The following is a 12,170-nucleotide window of genomic DNA, read 5'->3' on the forward strand; positions in this document are numbered from 1 at the left end:
ATCTGAATTAAGGGAGTACTCTGAAGGAGGAGTATTCTCCCCAGCAATCCTAGACCACAGGCCAGTCATAGCCCAGACCAACCGAGTAATCTGAGTTTGATCTTCTAAGCACTACATTACAGCATGGGCCAGAATCACCATGGGGATGGGGCACCTAGGAGGCACACGCTAGGGGTCATGCTCAGTACAATTGGATAGGGTACATTCCCACAGGGTGATGCTACTCCAAGTCTTGGAAACTTAAACTGCTGGGGACTGCACACTGAATCTAGGGTTTTAAAATCCTAATGCTGAGAGTGTCTTCAATGTGTTAGAATATGGGACCCTGGAGTGACCTGCACACACCCTGCAGGCTTTCTCTGCTAGTGAGACTCACCACACAGGTACGTTAAACAGCCATGCCCCACTGAACAACCATGTTGCAGTCAATGACATACCGTATATACTGACAGTGGCCCTGAAAGATGACAACAGAGTAGGACACCCCAGCAGTGCTGTTATAGCTATACTGACACTATGGTGCAACTCATGTGTTTGTGGTGATGCTAATGTCAGCGAGCAGTGCTTACTGCCTGAGTCGCACAAAGGTGCAGCAGGTACCATTATGTAGGCATGACACGTGATGGTAAGTGAGGATGTTTATTCATTCATTTATTATTAAAGGGTAGTTCTGGTTGGCTGCAATATGTTGGGGCAGCCTCCACAGTTTTTAATCATCTGACTTCTCGGCTCCACAGAGAGGCCTCTATTACCTAACAGATTTGTACAATGCCAAAATAAAATAACAACATGTCTCTCAGAATACAGTCTACCTTTTAGTGGCACAAGTCTGCATGCGGATTATCAAGACTCTCCTTGTGAAAGCTCAGACTCGGTAGATCTGGTGTGGACCCAGGCATCTACATGTCTAACTAATACATCAGGAGGTACCCCCTTCCTGTTTGTACGTGTGCTCGTGTGCGTGTGTGCGTGTGTGTGTGTGCTCGTGTGCGTGTGTGTGTGTGTGTGTGTGTGTGTGTGTGTGTGTGAACCCCTGTGCTAGCCAGCTAGGTCCAGGTAGCCCCACCTTTGAAGTCTGGATTACAAGAAGTCCACCACAGCCCATGGCGTTTGGATCTGAACCCTTGTTTCTCAAGCTCGCAGGGCCAGTGCTTTAACTACTGAGCCACCTCCTGACCCTTCCCAGCAGAGTCTTACTCTTGGACAATACTTCTAGGTGGGGATGTGAGTTTCTTCTGAAGTCTTTTAAAAAAACTACCAGTGGGGGCTAGAGAAATGTGTTTGTGGTCAAGAGCACTTGCTGCTCTTGGAGAGGACCCTGAGTTCAGTTCCCAGCATCTATGTGGTAGCTTACAGCTGTTTGTTAACTCCAGGTCCAGGGTATTTGAGGCCCTTTTCTGGCCTTTGTGAGTACCTGCACATGGTGCACATACATTCACTCAGGCCCTCCACATACACAGGAACAAACTAACACCCCAAATCCAAAATTACCAACGCCCAAGGCCCACTTCAGATGTGTGGATTTGAGGAGTCCAACATAATTATATCTCAAATCTTCCCAAATGATTCCAGTCTGCACGCAGGGGATTAGATCACAGTTTTAATCCAATTGAAGAGAGCATTGGGCAGTGCTACCGTGTGAGCACAGATATGCAGATGCTCCCCACAAATGACCAGGGCTGGACACAGCATAGAAAAGCCACTCCCTGAAAGATGCTCAGGGAAGTCCGCAGTTCTGGTCAGCCAAACAGAACAGTGTTCACACACTAATGTCATTGATTTTAAAACATAGATAACAAAATAAAACATATTCCTTGTTGAAGTTAATGTTGGAAGAACACACACGAGGACCAAACTCCGACACCACTAGCCATCGTCTCAAAGGCTGTGGTGAGGGGCTGTGGTTGTCCATGCATCTCATCCTGTGCAGCTTCCTAGGGCATGGGGGACAAGCAGCAGGGGGCACTGGTTCTTTGTTGGCTGCCTGCCATGTTCATCAGTTGCTCCCACACAACCACCTAAGCTTCCGGGAGGAATGGCCATCGTTCCTCCATCATCAGAAGAAACTGGGGCTCAGAAGTAACTCAACACTAACATTTATCAGTTGTACTGTGCAATGCATGGTGATAAGTGTGCCGAAGAAGTTATCTCATTTAAGCTTTAACAGCACCACCATTTTCCTCTTTGGTAGGTAAGAAAACCAGGACATAGAAAGATTAATCAGCTTTCCCAAATTAAAACATTTGTAAAGTCTGGGAAAGAAAGGGGAGCTGAAAGTCCAATCAGCTCACCACTGTGTTCTATTTTCAGTCATTATTAGTCTTTGCTACATTGTGTTTTGATTATCAACTTGTTGATGCAAGGTCTCAGGCAGTACAGGCTGGCCTTGAACTTCTGATCCTGTGTATCTTCCTCCCAAGTGCTGGGACTGCAGGCACATACCACTGAGTCTATGGCCACTGCATTTTATTTCTCCCACTTGAAGATAAATTCCTTCCAGCATTCAATTGTGATGGATAAACAGTAAGCTAGTAATATATACATCATGTGACCAGTGTCAACTGTTCATGTGGATTCTGTTCTAACATGCATTGAGGGACACTTAGTCCACTAACCCTTGACGCGAGTAAGCTTCAGCTCATTGACAATAAATTCTTACAAGAGGAATGAGTAGACCATAAGAGATGCTACAAATCCACTCTAGATAAGCCACCAAGTATGTGGAGCGCAGACGGCCCTGCAGAACTGTTTCAGCTCTACTTAAAATTACAGTTTCCTCATGAGGTAAATGAAATTAACTTCTCATTCTTTTAGTTTATGTTGTTTTGATTACTGGTAATGCCCCATCTCCACTGCAATCATGTGTTCTCTGCAATCATGGAGATACAGCAGAGGGAAGCCCATGAGGGCCTTCGGGGGACCCAAAAGCCACCAGTCCTGCTACCGACAGCACTTAAGCACATAAAGGTCTGGGAACTGACTGGGCAGACACGGCGGCTACGTAAGGAGCCCTTGGTAAAGCTGCGTGTTACTGGGCAGACACGGCAGCTATGGAAGGAGCCCTTGGTAAAGCTGTGTGTTACTGGGCAGACACGGCAGCTATGGAAGGAGCCCTTGGTAAAGCTGCGTGTTACTGGGCAGACACGGCAGCTATGGAAGGAGCCCTTGGTAAAGCTGCGTGTGACTGGGCAGACACGGCAGCTATGGAAGGAGCTCTTGGTAAAGCTGCGTGTTACTGGTCTTCCTCGGAAGGGACTTATCTGCCTCAAAGGGCAGAGTCAGTGTCCAAATAACTGACAAAGCAGCTACTGTGTGCACAGCCAGGCCATTTTTGGAAGTCAAGGGTGTCTCATTGTGAGGCCCACATGCTTCTGCATTTGCTGCTTCATGTAGGCTTTTAATCTTTTAGCTGCTTTCTAAATAGTGTTCGTCACACTAGCTTGACAAAGTACTGCTTGGCTTAGGTTCTCCCAGGACTTATCCCTTCGGAAGCCATTGCTAGTGGTCTCCTTGAATGCCCACACCCATGCCGGTGAGCCCGCTGGGCAGTTCTAGAAGCTGCAGTCCTACCCTGAGGAGCCTGCAGGAGACGTCAACCTAAACATCAGTGACACCGGCTGGAGGGTGGAAGGTGGTTATGGAGCACTCTCTGTAGTGCAGCAAGGCACAGTCACAGACTGAGCTGGGACGGAGCGGAACAAGGACATGTGTGACTGTAGCCTTGCAGCAGACACAGCCTTCTGCCCTCTGAGGTTCCTGACAGGGAGGGGCTTCATCTCCTACCACTGTCACTCCTCCATGGTCTCACCATGCTCTACAAGTCTGACTTTATGGAGGAAGTCACAGTGTGGCTCTGCTTTGTAGTGAGCCTGCCTTGCGCTTAGAGAGCGACTGAGATCTCAAGGCCCTGTTTGTGCATGCCCATGCCATGGCCATGACCAAATGACAGATAAACATGACAGAAGCAGGGCAAGAATACAGACTGTGACTTCCTGGTGACGGGATGTGGTCAGTTTTCTGCTTTGTGCAAAAATGCTATCATTCTCATTTTGTCAAGACTAATCAAAATCACTAGGCATTCTGGGCTAAATTGATTTGCATAATACTTGCCTATGCTTGCTTGTATGTGTACATGTCACATGGGTACAGGTGTCCACAGGACAGAAGTGGGTATTGGACCCCCTAAGCTAGGCCATGGTGAGCAGCTTTATGTGGCTGCCAGGCACAGACTCAGGTCACAGGTGCTTTAACTGTGCGGCCATTCCCACAGCCCCACAAATAATACATTTTAAATATCAGTCCACATGACACAGACAACGGTGAGGCAATACACACCTAAAACCCCAGTGCTTGGAAGGTTGAAGCAGAAGGATTTAACGGCAAGATATAACTACATAGTGAGACCCTGCCTCAAAACACCAAACCAAGGACAGAGCAGGACTCAGTAAGTTCTGACGCTTACTGCCAAGCCTGATAACCTAAATTTAATTCTTAGAAACCACATAGTGGAAATAGAGATCCAACTCCTGAATGTTATCCTCTACTACGTGTGCGCATGCACACAGACACACAGACACACAGACACACACACACACACACACACACACACACACACACACACACACAACTTGTGCATGCACACACGTCCACACTAAAAAAATCTATCAATCATCTAGCAACTGTCTACTTTGTACCTAGCCTCAGCCAGGTCATGACAGTCGGCAGAAGAACCCACCCAGGGAATGTTCTATCTCCTTCAGACAAATCACCAAATGCATCTTCTCTACTAGCTTTGAGACAACTACCTTGTACCACAGAAATCAAGTACTACTTCAAATGGCTTCAAAGCTACAAGGATGTTCACTAATGCTTTTGATAAAACAAGGTGAGATCAAATTTTTCTTTAAAAAATTAAGAAACTAAAGATTCAACACAGAAATGTTTACAATGGGCTCTGCATAAACATGCTGGGTACCCTGACATGGGCTGGCAGAGAAATAAGGTGAGAGAGTCAGTGTGACACCCTTCATGCACACAACACCGAAAGGCTGGGTGAGAAGACACACAAAGCTATGTGACTTGCCCCAGGATGGGGCAGGAGGAGGCAGAGAGAGCCTCTCTAACAGCCTCACATGATCATGGGCCAGAGCAATGAAGCCAACAGCATTGCTGGTAAACTGCCTGGAAAATATTTGAAATACAAACATTTGAAAGATAACATGTCTAAAGGAAATTGGCAGACTGACTCCCAGGGTCTGAGAGGTGATTAAGAGAGGTAGGAGGAGTCTGCGTTCCTCACAGGACTCCTTTTCACCAGAGAAAAACCTGTTCTTTATCTCCACCCTGCTGCGTTCTATGGCGTAGGATCAAACCTACAGTTCTACACATGCTTGATACCACTGAGCAAAGCCCCAGCCTGTCCTTTAGAATGTTTTACTTCATTCTGTGTGACTGTGTATGTATGTGGATATGTCCATGTCACAGAGCATATGTGCACATCAAAGGACAACTTGTGGGAGTCGTTATTCCCCTCTCCCATGTGTGTTCCTGGGATTAAATTCAGGTCAGCGAGCTTGGTGGCAGGTGCCTTTACCCTTTATCCACTGTGTCACCTTGCTGGGACACACTGTCTTCTCTTCAAAAGTAAGTCTAAAAAGCTAGGAAAATGGTTCAGCATCTGGGTTAAAGCACTTGCTTAGTATGTGTGGGGACCAGGGTTGCACACATAAAGGCAGGGTGGAGCAGCAGTCTGCCTGTAATTCCACTGGCAGGGAGGCAGAGACAAGGGTCCACAGGGCAAGCTGGTTATCTAGACTGGAGGATCTGGTTCACATGAGAGACCTGCCTCAAAATATTAGGTGGAAACCAATCAAGGATGACACGTGATGCCAACCTCTAGCTTCTGCATTGTACATACATATGCGCCCTCACACAATGCCCCCAACATACATACATACATGCATGTATGCATGCATGCACATACATACGTTCACACATATAGGCATGCACGCATGTAGCTAATGCACATGTATGCATGCATATACACATACATGGAACACACATACATGCACACATATAGACATGCATGCACATGCATAGACATGCACACATACCACACATACACACTCATAACAAGAGGTAAGTCCCTTAGAATGGAAGCAGTGATTTAATGGCTGTCACATGCTCTGATAGGATTATCGTCTCGGTGCATTCCAGGATCATAATGACTGACTTGTGACCATCTGGGCACAGGATGTAGGTGAGCTTTAGCAGGGTGCTGCCTCACAGTCTGATCTGGAGTGCTCTGTGTAAAGGGAAACATGAACACTGCAGTCCCCTCTCCTTGTTCCATGAACACCATCCTGAATCTGACCATGCAGTGACCCCAGGTCCAGTCAGTCCAGAAGGACTTCCATGTGGAGTTCAGGATGGGGATGTGGGGTGCTTTGTATATGCTTGGTCCAGGGAGTAGGACCATTTGGAGGTGTGGCCTTGTTGGAGTAGGCGTGTCACGGTGGGAGTGGGCTTTAAGACCCTCATCCTAGCTGTTTGGAAGTCAGTTTTCTGCTAGCAACCTTCAGATAAAGATGTAGAACTCTCAATTCTTCCTCCACCAGGCTTGCCTGGATGCTGCCATGTTCCTGCCTTGATGATAATGGGCTGAACCTCTGAACCTGTAAGCCAGCCCCAATTAAATGTTGTCCTTATAAGAGTTACCTTGGTCATGGTGTCTGTTCACAGCAGTAAAACCCTAACTAAGACAGGATGGGAGGTCCCATAGTCATGCATGCATCTCCTGGTCCAGTGGTGGCTTCTTGGTTTCCACGAGTGTAGCCTGGTAGATACAACAACCTACTGTTACAGATCACCACAGCCTGCTCCTTCAAGTGACCCGCCTCCTACTGTTACAGATCACCACAGCCTACCCCTTCAAATGACCCGCCTCCTGCCTAAGGGGTCAGTGGTTTGCAGCTAGATAAGCTATGATATCGATAAGCTAGATATGGATAAGCTAGACATAGAGACCACAGGCATAAAGACATAAAGACCTGGGAGGGGTACACACTCCTCCTAGGGCAGCAGAGGGCACAGCACTTCACAGTCTGCTCACACATGCCGGCCCCAGCACTAGGTGCTCAGCAAGCTTTTGTGATGGGTCCACCATCTACCCCTGTAGGACTTGGTACAGGCCTGGGAGCCTATGGTTTCACTTTTCAGCATGTTGTAGTCATTCAGTATACACACAGCACGTGGCCCTCCATCACAGAAGAACGAACGGAAAGAGGAAGCAGGAAGTGGGGAGAGCACAAATACTAAAGAGAGGGTAGAGGCTAGCATGAACCAAAACCCAGTCAGGTGGCCTGGTGGTGGTGGTGGTGCATGCTTTAGTACCAGCACATGGTAGGCAGAGGCAGGAAGATCTCTGAGTTCAAGGCCAGCTTGCTTTATAGAGTGAGTTCCAGGACAGCCAGGGCTACAAGGAGAAACCCTGTCTTGAAACAAACACAAGAAAAAATTAGTTGCAGGACAAGATAAGGCTGCTACACAAACTCACTGTGCCACTGTCCAGCCAGTGCAGCTGTGTGGGCACTGTCCTAACAAGAAAAACCACCAATGGCTCTAATGCTACAGCCTGGGTCTCACAATGCTAGCAATGGCTGCCATCACAGAGTGCCTAATGTGTCTAATGACATTTCCAATATCTTTGTTTGTTTTTTAGTTGTATATGTTTGGACTTTCAAAGGATGCTAATTGTATACATCTAAATGAGGAGTGAGGGAGATCTATTCAATGGACTCAGATAGTGCATTCAGTAGTTCACAATGGCAACTCTGAGGAATGCTTGTTGCTAATACCTGCACAAAGGCCCTGGAAGTCAGTTAGCAACACCACAGGGTGCAGTATCCTGTGCAGGAGCCTGGGCTTCGTCAAGATAGTTCAGAAGAGTACAGCCACTTGGAAGCCACCCCTGCCATGCTGCTACAGGCTACAGTGTCTCTTCCACACTGAGCTAGCGCTGGGCTTTAGTTGCTCTCATGTGAGTTTCAAGCTTTTTCTGAATCCCTTCACTGCCTGGTAGAGCAGTGTCAAGTTAACAATCGTGGGCGAGTGAGATGGCTAACCGGGTACGGAGACCACCCAGCCTGGCCACCTGAGTTAGTCCCTGGGCTCCACATGGTGGAGGGCCAGAAGTGGCAGGCAGCTCTCTGACTTCCACTCACATGCCAGGACATACCCCACTACCACAAAATAAATAAGTGGGCTTTTTATGCAAAGAGATAGAGGATCAGTAAGGAGGGTAGGCATGCAGGACTGAGAGGCAGTAAAAGAAAAACAGTGGGTGGAGCAGGCAGAGGACTACCTGGGCTGGCAGCTGGCACACAGAGTGGGCTTCAGGGTGTGTGCATCAGGTCTGTCATCTTGCAGAAGCACACTTCCTGAGAGAAGAGAGCCTGTCGCATATGTGCCCCCACCTCTGAGTCATGTCAGATGCTTAAGGGAGTCCACTCATCCTACGGATTAAATGGCAGGGACATGCTGATTATGGCAGAGTGAAAGGGAAGGGGACGCTTTACAGACTTCCTTATTCCAGAAGCAATCAACCCATGAGGAATGTGCCGGGGCTCCTGTGCCCACAGGGATGGATGCCAAAGGCACGGCGCTTCTCGTTTCGGTGAGAGGTAATTCCAGAGACTCCCCAGCAGAGCAATGGCAGGTACCTCTAGCCTGCAGGAGAACCAGCCTTGGGGCTTCTTTTCAGGGAGAGAGGGGCACCAGAGCACTAGCTCCCCAACCCCAGCAGCAGGGACCTAGTGGCAGAGTCTATCCCCTCTTTGGATGTGGCCTGTCACATCTGGTGCTGGTTGCAGCACCCAAAGTACTATTTCCTGGTACCTCTCTGATTTCAGGAAGGTGACCAGATGCCAGGAGTGTTGGCCTTCTGCACTGGCGTACAAAGGACGGCGTGGGTTTGAAGTGTCAGAACCACAACTTTCTAACTGCGCACACCTGCTGAACCCTTAGCCTCCCCATCTCCAGCACCTTCCTCTATACAGAGAACAGAAACACTTCTGCTTCTGGGAGCTCAGTGGGGGAGGATCATGTGGAATAATGCAAAATGTCTCACACAGTACCCAACAGAGAATATTGTTTTAGCTATTTCTAACCTGATTATGATGAACTCTTGGTGGAGAGGCAATGTCTACACTCTTTCCTCTTATCCTAGGGGGAAGCAGCACAAGGAAGCACAGAGGAAAGGGGGAAGGAAGCAAAACGCCCGTCAGGAGGCGATAGCTATTTCAGTACATGTTTTCTTGTTTTCTAGGTTGTAATCCATAGGCCTTGACAATAGCAGGAACTGATGATCCAGCTGAGTGTCATAGCAAGATGCTGCCCTGCCCAGCACAGCTGTTCCCTAAGGAAGAAACTACACCCGTCTCCACAGGACAATGCAAAGCAAACCAGTGTTTGGTTTATTAAAACAAAACAGGAAGGGCAAGCATCCACTCATCTGTTCTCGTGTAAATGCAACAGGTAAGGTAGACTATTCCAGAGTGTCCAGCTTCCTCTAATAGGAATTAATGATTTTTACCAAGTCAAACTTTCTTGACCAGTACGGTCTGCTCAGTGCCACTGAGGACATGTAAGAACTCGCTGGCTTCTCACTCCACCCCACGTCAACCACCCTCCTTGCCTCTATATCCTCACTTACTCAGCCGCTATGTGGGCGGGCGTTTCCTCTCTCCAGCCCCCTGTTCTTCAGCAGCGGAGTTCACAGCAGGCAGAGGAAAGAAGTGCAAGAGAGGATCACACAGAGACTTTACGGCTAATGACAGAAGCCACCGATGGCCACTGCTGAGCTGCATACTACCTAGGTTCTTTGTTTCTCCTGAAGAATTTAGTACAGTCCTCCTGAGGGCGAAGCAGTGATGCACAGAGAGTCTCTCAGCTCTTGCTCAACCCCACCCCTACCCCCTCATCCCCTGCACAGACTGTCCAGAGGCATTTCCTACCTCTCAATCTTAGCCGGGTCCGCAGCTAAAGACAGTCCTCCTTATGGACATGGACTAAGCCTCTTGGCGAAGCTGTGGCTGCCAAGACACAGGAAGGTCTCTGGAAGTCCTTCCTTGACAGTGTGTTTCTGCAAGACACCTGTCCAAGGATTTCACCACCACCACCACCACCACCACCACCACCACCACCACCACCACCACCCCACCACCCCACCACCCCTGTTGAGCAAATTCTGCAGCAAAAGGAAATGTGGCAGTGTGAGCAGGAGATACTGGGGACAAAAGTGCTTCCCCAGAAAATGAACAAGTACCTCGGAGGAGAGGCCTGGGGGCTTTGCTAGCATGCTCTTATTTAGCCCAGCACTGTCCCCTGGGAGAAGGTCGAGATACAGCACCCTGTGCTGAGAAATGAAGCAAGCCCAAAAGTTAAATTGTCTGGGCTTAGAATTTTGGAAAGAGAGAGACGCAGAAACTGGTGTTAAATGTAAGCATTTACTTACTCCCTTTAAAGAAAACAATTATAAGTAGGGTATGATTTGAAAGAAGTTGAAAAGAAAGAACTGTTTACCATATCCAGTAGCACCAGTGAGAAGGGATGTTTATCCACCTGGTATAAACCACCCAGGACGAGAGCCTGGAGCCACCACATCAGAGGCGTCCTCGGTGGCTCAGTCTCTAATTAGTCATACTGCTGCTGCTGGATAATCACAGGTTAGCCTCACAGTAACTGACAAAAGAAGGAAGGACAAACGGACGGACGGACGGACGGAAGGAAGGAAGAGGAAGGAGGAAGGAAGAGAAAGGAAGGAAGAAAGAAAGAAAGGAAGAAAGACAGACAGACAGAGAGAGAGAGAGAAAGAAGGAAGGAAGGAAGGAAGGAAGGAAAGAAAGAAAGAAAGAAAGGAAAGAAAGGAAGAAAGAAAGAAAGAAAGAAAGAAAGAAAGAAAGAAAGAAAGAAAGAAAGGAAGGAAGAAAGAAGGAAGAAAGTAAGTGACGGAGTTCCCTGGGTGAAGCAGAGTTGAGCCCATTAAGATGTGATTCAGATTCAACCCTCCGCATTGTTAAGTTATTTACAGCCTCCAGCTTCCTCTGATTACACTATTCCACAGGAAACACATTAAGGAAACCCGTGAAGACTGATAACAGCATTCACATATTTTAATGGGAGGTAAAGATTGACCTCACCGGAAACATGAAGCTTCTGCCCCAGTGTCCCACCCATTTTACTGTGTGCACGAATGCATGGGTGTGCTCATGCATGTATGTGCTGATGTGTATGGACCATGCGTGTGTGCTTATACATGTGTTCCTGTGTGTGTGTAATTCTCCTGTGTTCTCATGCTTGTGTGCTCATGTATGTGTGTATTGTAGTTGTGCTCACATATGTGTGCTCCTGAATGTGTGTGATCATTCTTAAGGGTGCTGGCAAGCAAGCTTGGGATGTGGCCTGTGGGTTTTCTGTTCTGTTTAAGTGACTTTCAGTGGAGCCTGAGTCGCCTGGGAAGAGGGCAGCTCAGCTGAGGAATTGCCTCCTTCAGATTACCCTGTGGGCACATTGTGTGGCATTTTTGACTGTTGATTGATGTAAGAAGGCCTAGCCCAGTGTGGGCTATCCTTGGAGAGGTGGGCCTGGACTATTGGGGGTGAGCCAGGAAACAGTTCTCCTCTGGGGTCTCTGCCCTGACTCCCTTGAATGATGTAAGACGTAATAAACCCTTTTTTCACAAGGCTGTTCTTAGTCATGGTGTTGTATCACAGTAACAGAAAGTATACTAGGACAGCCATCATGGAAGAGAATAAATAGTACAATCACCAGGAGTCTGTTTATGGGGCTCACTGTCCAGTGACACTGTTCTACTGTCCATGCAGGGAAGGGGCTACCCAGCAAAGGGGGTTACACAAAACCAAGAGCCAAGGCCACCCACAAGGAGAGGCAGGGAGAATGATTCTTCCGGTAAGGATCTATAACCTTATGAGGTGTAGGCTAGCTAGCAGACCAGATTGCTGGGGGATCTTGAAGGTTATACTTACTTCAGGCTCTGGCTCAACTGCTCTGTGCTCTATATGAACAACCTGTGCCAAAAGCTTTTGCTGCCACGGACCAGCCTCTCGACTCCATGCCAGTCCCACTGTGTATACTGTGTTCTCTGGACTGTG

The 12,170-nt window shown here is 48.0% G+C and overlaps 1 protein-coding gene across 8 annotated transcripts in view; it reads right to left on the minus strand.

Annotated features, from left to right (window-relative positions):
- The window catches only part of Jcad (junctional cadherin 5 associated), a 41,580-nt gene that overhangs the window by 10,862 nt on the left and 18,548 nt on the right, over nucleotides 1-12,170 (minus strand). Inside the window, exons 2-5 of one of the 8 annotated variants that reach the window (XM_008771786.4) lie at nucleotides 10,014-10,152; nucleotides 9,713-9,912; nucleotides 8,363-8,513; nucleotides 6,718-6,835 (exon numbers count right to left, since the gene is read on the minus strand). The exons of 4 other annotated variants lie outside the window; for them this stretch is intronic. The gene's annotated coding sequence lies outside the window, so the exon portion shown is untranslated. Of the gene's footprint in view, nucleotides 1-6,717; nucleotides 6,836-8,362; nucleotides 8,514-9,712; nucleotides 9,913-10,013; nucleotides 10,153-12,170 lie in introns of those variants that run through there. 3 more of the 8 variants (XM_063276696.1, XM_008771788.4, XM_008771790.4) reach the window with 3 other exon arrangements.

Source organism: Rattus norvegicus, chromosome 17, assembly GCF_036323735.1.
Source record: "Rattus norvegicus strain BN/NHsdMcwi chromosome 17, GRCr8, whole genome shotgun sequence".
Lineage (NCBI taxonomy): Eukaryota > Metazoa > Chordata > Mammalia > Rodentia > Muridae > Rattus > Rattus norvegicus.